Source organism: Prosopis cineraria, unplaced genomic scaffold (genome assembly GCF_029017545.1).
Source record: "Prosopis cineraria cultivar Desert tree isolate PC_DT_omini unplaced genomic scaffold, ASM2901754v1 PC11, whole genome shotgun sequence".
NCBI lineage: Eukaryota > Viridiplantae > Streptophyta > Magnoliopsida > Fabales > Fabaceae > Prosopis > Prosopis cineraria.
This window is the reverse complement of record NW_026555342.1, coordinates 21,140,379-21,148,492: the sequence shown is the minus strand read 5'-3', so window position 1 is coordinate 21,148,492 and position 8,114 is coordinate 21,140,379. Positions and strand designations below refer to the sequence as shown.

At 27.2% G+C, this 8,114-nt stretch overlaps 1 pseudogene; it reads left to right on the top strand.

Annotated features, from left to right (window-relative positions):
• The first annotated feature begins 6 nt into the window (after positions 1-6).
• Positions 7-1,381, top strand: LOC129287175 (flavonol synthase/flavanone 3-hydroxylase-like; annotated as a pseudogene).
• Positions 1,382-8,114: the final 6,733 nt, after the last annotated feature.

The window sequence follows — 8,114 nt, the reverse complement described above, 5'->3', positions numbered from 1 at the left end:
ATGCGTGCTCCACTATGCATCTCCATCGATCTCATCCATATATGTTCATTAATTACTCGATAATCAGTTAAACATTCAATAACATACATATTCATGGAGGTTGAAAGAGTTCAGTGCTTGGCCTCCGGCCTGTTGAAGGAGCTTCCTGCTCAGTTCATCCGCCCCGCCGATGAACGGCCGGAGAATACCAAAGCCGTTGAGGGCGTCACGGTGCCGGTTATCTCCTTGTCCTCCCTCATGACCTCTTAGTCAAGCAGATCGCCGACGCAGCCTCCGAGTGGGGATTCTTCCTCGTCACCGATCACGGAATACCGCAGACTTTGATCGGCCGGTTACAGGAAGTCGGCCAGCAGTTCTTCGCTCTTCCCCAGAAAGAGAAAGAGTCATACGCTAATGACCCCTCCACCGGCAGCTTCGAAGGGTACGGCACCAAGATGACGAAGAATCTGGAGGAGAAGGTTGAGTGGATTACTATTACTTCCACATGATGGCTCCTCCTTCCAAGGTCAACTATGATATGTGGCCCAAGAACCCTGCTTCTTACAGGTTCGTGTTGATGGATACGACGGGATTTGGATCCTCCATACTCGAAATCGGAGTCTGGCGAGTCTGATTAATTATGTTAATTTGTTTTGTTGTTGTTCAGGAAGTGACGGAAGAGTACAACAAAGAATTGCTGGTTTAACAGACAAGTTGCTGGAGATTCTGTCAGAAGGGCTAGGGTTGGAGAAAAAGACGTTGAAAAGCAGCTTGGGAAACGAAAAGATTGAAATGGAAATGAAAATAAACATGTATCCGCCATGTCCGCAACCAGAGCTTGCTTTAGGTGTTGAGCCTCACACCGACATGTCAGCCCTCACTCTGCTCGTCCCCAACGACGTTCCCGGCCTTCAGGTTTGGAAAAAACACCACTGGGTCGCCGTCGATTACCTGGAAAACGCCCTCTTCGTCCATGTCGGTGATCAGCTCGAGGTAATACATATATACATATTATATATATATTATACACTTGTAGTTATGAGTTATAACTGATATTTATATGGGGTGGTTAATTAATTAGGTGCTGAGCAATGGCAAGTACAAGAGTGTTCTGCACAGAAGCTTGGTGACAAGGAAAGGATGAGGATGTCGTGGGCGGTGTTCGTGGCGCCGCCGCATGAGGCGGTGATCGGACCTCTTCCGGCACTGGTGAACCAAGAAAACCACCCAAATTTTCGACGAAAACTTTTGCAGAGTATCGACACCGAAAATTCAATAAGCTTCCTCAATGAGAATCCCAGAGTTCACTCAGTACAACTAGAGTTCTGGCACGGCACGGCACTTAATTACTTGCTTCATTTTAATTTCTCCCTACATCTTCTCTCCTACTTTGCTTATAAAATGAAGCCTTTATTTTTGGCAAATCTGTGAGGAGACGTAGACAACTCCTGTTTGTGTTTATTGCCAAGCTACGTGTTAATTTTTTTTTTCTTTTTCAGTTTTCTATGTAATCCTTGAAATATTCATTTCTCATTTTCGACGTTCCTTTATTATCAATAAATGATATATATAATATTTATAATTTATTATTGTAATATAATAATAATTATTATTACTAATAAATAATATCAATTATACAATATAATAATTTATCAATATATTTGAAAAAATTATCTTTGAATATGACACACACATATTAATCAATTAAGTTAAGAATATTTAACATAATAATAATATATAAATGAGATTTGAAGAAAATGAATTATATATTCGTAATCTCTGAATCACTAAATTCTGTGTTTTTCTTTTTTGGTGGAGATACAAAGGCAAGCTAGGCTTAAAGAAAAGGTAAAAAAAAAGGCAAAGGAAATTACAGCGGAACCAAAATTTAGCTTTTGTCGCCAGAATATAAAGGCAAGCAATCTGTAGGTGCAGAAGACACTTGAATCATTTTACTAGAAACATCTTTGTTGCATGATGATATCTCAGTAGGAGTGTCGTATGGTTACATCTTTCATGAGGAGCAAGCAATCTCTAATATAATCTATGTCCCTACAAAGATGATGATTGATGACATTATTTCGCTTTAACAGCGTCATAGCATTAGTAAAAGAATCAGAGCAAGTCGACAATTTAGTAAGTTGAGGTGCTGGCAAACTTCAAGTCTAGTTCTAATGGCTAATATTTAACATCAGTTGCAGAACATGTACCCAGATTCTTGTAAAAACCCCTTAGCTAGTTCCCATTGTTGTCCCGTATGAATTCCCCACAGGCTGCTTGGTGGTGGTTCCATATTGATCCATCTGCGTCTACACCAACGCAGCTGGGTTGGGGCGAGGTCCAAACATCTTCTGAGATGAATTTATCTTGGAAAATCTGGATGTTAAGTAGGTGCACATGTGCTTTTTCTGCTGATTCTAAATATTTTCATATTAAAGCTCTTCTCCCCCCCTATGTGTGTGTAGCATGTGTGTATGTACTCAATCCATATCATTGATACAGGGTATTGATAATTATTTACTTTAAAATCTTACTCCACACAATTAGTTATTCTCAGGTCCATTGACAATAAGTTTAAGAGAATAACAGCACATTTAATTAAGATGAAATCTTAATTTCTTAAAAATTAAAGTGCACGTTTAGTCTTTTAACTTTATATAAAGTTTTATTTTCGTCTCTTAAATTTAAAAAAGTATATTATTAGTCCTTTAACCCTAACATGGATAATTTCGTTAAAAAACTCAAATATTGACATATTTAATATAATTTTTTTAAAATAACAATTTAGCCCAAAAAAATTATTTTAAACTAACAGTATTAGAGTTAAAAGACTAAAAATATATTATAAAATTAAAAGAGTAAATTTAAAACTTATATAAAATTAAAGAATCAAATGTATACTTTAGCCTTTCTTAAAAAAAATACAACTTTTTAATTATGCCCTTATTAAATATTCTATATAGGGCCTGATAATTAAAATTTTAATGTAATATTTTTTTTAAAAAAAGTAATAAATAAAGTTAGAAATACAATTATACAAATTACTAAAGTCTCGTATTGTAAACGAAGTGAAATTTTTAGAAAATATTTTTATATAAAAATCTATCAACTTGTTTGGCAACTTGTTCTAAAAACAATTTTTTCTTATCCAAAACAAAAAAAAATCTGTTTGTTAATATATTTTAGAAAGTATTTTAGAAGGAAAAAAATCAAATATTATTTTAAGAATAAAAAACAAAAACATATTTTAAGTGTTTTGAAGAATAAGAAAGGATAAAAAAATTATTTTTGCTATTTTTTATTTTAAGAGTATGTTTTCTAAAATATTAATTCTTATAACAATAAAAAAGATAATTTTAAACACGTACACCGACATCACGTCGCAATTTAAAGTTTAAACCCTAGGAGCTAGCCGCAATCAATGTGGTAATAACACATACACGTGGCATAGGATAACTTTCTGAGATCTCAAAGACAATTAACCAACCATTTGCTTTGCCTAAACCTAGGTATGGCCTTGGATGAAAGCAGTTAAGCATAGTATTCTAGAAGAAATTACATTCATTGACATTGCTGTCCATAAAACATAAAGAAAGAGAGATGGTTGGTATGTGCATATCTGTGGTGATCCGTGATCATGCTTTTCCGCATTTTAAAACCAAGTCATTTTCAACCATCGATACAAATTTCTTGGAAAAAGACAAATATGACCCACTCATATAAGGACAAAAGTACATCAGGAGGAAGAAAAGGCCACCGGAGGGAGAAAATGATTGTGTCTTGTAACCACAAGAAAATTCAATTAAAACAGTACTCATGTTTAATATTTAATCATATTTTGAAAATGATTATTTTAATAAAAAAAAGATATGTGAATGACAGAAAGACAAACTTATTTTATTTAAGCTGCCCACAGCAGACTGTGGGAAAGTACCCCAAAAAAAAAAACCGTGTGAATACTTATATTTTTTGCATTTTATATTTAATATATTTATATTAATTAAATTAAAATAAATAAATTTAAAATGTTAATAATATTAATAACATGTTTTTGTTATAAAACATATAATATGTTAAAATTTATATGTCTTAATTTGATTGAAGATAAGCATTTTAAGTATAAAAGATGTTTATTTTTTTTGATTAATAAAATTGATTCTTTTTTTGGGGAAAAAAAGTATATGAGAAGTTTTCTAAAGTGATTTGATATTTCATAATATAATGTTTTCAGAAAAATAATTTTTTTAATAAATTTATTTAAAATGCTTATTATTTCACTTTTTAAGTATCTTTCTTTCTCCCCCTTTATTGAACGAAGGGCATATTTAAAATTTATATTTCTTTTTGAAAAAAAATCAAAATTTCAAATTGTTTAATTCATTTCATTAGTATTTTCAATTTAAAAAAATGGTACGTTTATAAAATGGGATCGAAGGAATAAATGGATTAATACAGTAGTTAAAGCTTAAATTACTCCCTCTCTTCCAAAATACAGGACAATTTCTACCCATTGGTATTTTCCCAAATATATATGAAACTTGGTAGAAAAGGTCAATAGTATATTTTTCTTTCCCACAAATACTCATATTAATTATATTGTAGAGAGATTATATAAGAAAAAAATTAAAGGTAATTCAGAAGATAGATTAATTTTAAAAGTAATCTTGAAAAGTAGTGATACTTTTTACCATTTTAATTATGCAAACCACTTTTAATTATTTTTTAATATTGGTGAAGTGGTTAAAAGTGTCTAATATTTTGAATTAAAGCATGCATACTCTTTTTTATATTCCTTTAGAAGATCTTGTGACATATTTTTTTTTTGAAAAAAAGTTTAAGGTGTCATTATCTCTCCCTTGTGGTATCCAATTATCACTCTAATAAAACCATTAACTAGTTGTCAAACCTTTTTCCTTTTTTCTGGAAAAAAGTTACTAAATTTACGAGTCCATTCATGCATTTATATTTAAGATATTTAGAAATAAACAATTCTTGAATTTGGACATTGCGAATAATTTACCTTCTATTTTCTTTCTCTTTTATTCCTTTTAGGTGCGGAATATGCTTTTTTTTTTTTTTTTGTCATGCTTTCTGTGTGCTTTTAGAATATGCTACTTTCTGCTCAAAGCTAGCCTCTTTTTTTCCCCAGAAAATTATGAATATTTTTTTATTAAAGATAATTTTATTTAAAATATTGTTGGATATTAAATGTGACAATTTTTTTTAATAGAGATTTAAACATTAATTTGTTATATTATAAAAGATTAGTCTCTTTATTAAATTTAATCCTATTGATAAAGCTAGCTTCTTTATTTTATTTTATTTTATTTTTCGGTGAATAAAACTGGCTTCTTTTTATTTGATAAATTTTATCTGTGCCTTTTTGAAAATGCTATTTGTGTTTGGAATAAACTCTTCAATGTTATATTGTCTCGAGGGGGGGACCCCAATTATTTGACAAAAGGACAGGGATCTGATGATAGAAAATTCTCATCTAGTTTATTATATTTTTCTTTTAATATTTTTCCACGTAGATTGAGAAATATAATAAATGTGTAAAAATATGATATATTTTATTAAATTTATCCCTAATGTAATGTTCATGAAAACATTATAATTAATAAATAGTAAATTACTCATAAGGTAACAACAGGATTATGTTATTAAATAATGCTTTGAAATTCTTCGAAAGGCTTCCAATATGAAATATTTTTTCTTATAGAAATATAATAAAATTATAAAATAGAGGGACTAGTTTAAAAAAAAATTAGGTTCCATGCTTTACACGGATAATGAGGTTAGCTGAATAGTTGACCGTTTATGAATATTATGGTTTCATGTAAATTTTTTTTCATATAATTTTATTTCATTTTATTTATTGCAAGTTAAAAATTTTTTGATTAACTTTTAATTTAATACTCCTTTCAGTTTAAAATATAAGCAGTTTTTAATAATAATCTACATACCAATAAAATTCTTATTCTCATAAAAATATTGTATATTTTTTCCATTTTGCCCTTAATTACAAGATATGATGAGTGAAAAAAAGGACATAAAGTTAATGACCCAAAAATTGCCTCAAGTAAAGGAATAATTGCGAGCAACAAAAAAAAAAAAGAATTTAAGTCGATAAATATAACAAGGTAAAATAAAAAAAAATAATTTTATAAATATTAAGTTGCTTATATCTTGAGTTAAGATTAGGTGAGAGAAAATATTTAAATTTTGGATCATAAGGAATAGTTCTGGGAGGAAAAAATATTGAAATGATATTAAAAAATTAATGCTTCAATAATGATAACAAAATAAAATTCAAGGATGCAATGATTATCGAAAACAAAAGGTTGAGATGTAATTTTATCTTTAAACTATTTTCAGAAGAACAATGTTACTCTCACCGTTTAACCTCCATGACTTAGCTAGTGGAACACACTTTTTATGAGTTAAGGTGCAATTTTACTTTTAAATTATTTTTAAAAGAGCAATGTTGCACTCATAGATTAAAAATCATAAAATTAATAAAAATAAAATTATAATAATATTAAATGTTATGTAAATATAAAATTATAATAATATTATATAAAAGTAATATTAAATGTATATATAAAATAAATATAAGAAAAAATTATAATATGTTAATAAAATATTATAAATTAATAATATTATAAATTAAAATTTATAACTTGTCAAATATAAGTGAATCATGGTTAAATTAGATATGTGTAGACTTAAAAATATCTTCTTTTGTATCTGTAACTATCAATTGGAGCTGTCGTTAACGACTCGATTTAGACCAAAAAATTATTTTCATAATTGAGTTGGATTGGACAAAAGCTAAGTTGCTATTAAACTGAAAACCAAAGTTAAATTGGAAATCAAAAAGGTTTTAAAAAATCAGATGTTTTAATATAATATTAAAAAACTTAAATTTTTTTAAAAATAAAAAATTTAAAATATAGATCCTATAAAGGCCAACTTTATTTTTAAAAAATTCATATGTGCAACATATGATTTAAGACCATTTTTGTTTATAAGATGTCAACAGTTATATGCAAATACTTTTGAGTCTACTCATATATAATTTAACTAAAATTCAATTATATTTGACAAGTTATAAAATTATAATATAAATTTTTTCTTATATTTATATATACATTTAATATTGTTTTATTTAATATTAATATTTTTATTTTTATTTAAACTTATGATTTTTAAACGGTGAGAGCAACATTGTTCTTTTGAAAATAGTTTAGGGATAAAATTACATCTTAACTCATGAAAAGTGAGTCTTACTAACTACATAAAAAAATTACTTTTTTTTTGAAAATAAAAATTTTGTAAGTTTTTATAATGTTTGATTAAATTTTTAAAAATAATCAGAATTTGAAAAAAGCACATTTTTGATTATTTTAAGAAGCTACTTTGAGTAAATTTTGAAAATAATCTAATATAATAGATAAAAAAAAGTGTTTTAAAGAGGTGGAATATGTGAAAATACTATAAAATTTTAAAATAGTATAATAGTGAATCATTTTATAAAAAAAAATCAAAGAAAATATCATAAAATTAAAAAACAACTAACTAATAATTATTTTTTTATTATTGTAACCAAATATAAAATAATGTCTGCTTTTTATAAAATCTTTATAAAATAAATATCTTTTTATTAAATCTCCAAACTACCTAAAAATAAATTATTTTTTAATCTTAAACAAATATGCCCAATTTAGATTGTAAAATCCAAATTCATTTATATTTAGATAATAGTATTGAGGATAGGAGAGGTTAAATAGGAATATGTAAATTATTTTCCACTTGAAAGATTATAATTATTTAAACATGATCAAAATTATGTTTAAAGAAATTATATAAGGGGAGTTCTACTCCTTAAAACTTTAGATAATGGTGAATAATTAGGAGGATTTTTAAAAAATAGCATGTGAAATTTTATACATTATAAATTAGGAGAATGACATATATATTTCAAAAAAATTAATTATTTAAATTAAATTTTAAGTGTGAAATTTTAAAAATAATAAATTTAATTATAATAAATTTATAACTTATTTTTTAAATTTTAAATGATTGAAAAATAAATAAATTTATTTTTGCTCTAAAAATTTAAAATAAAATTT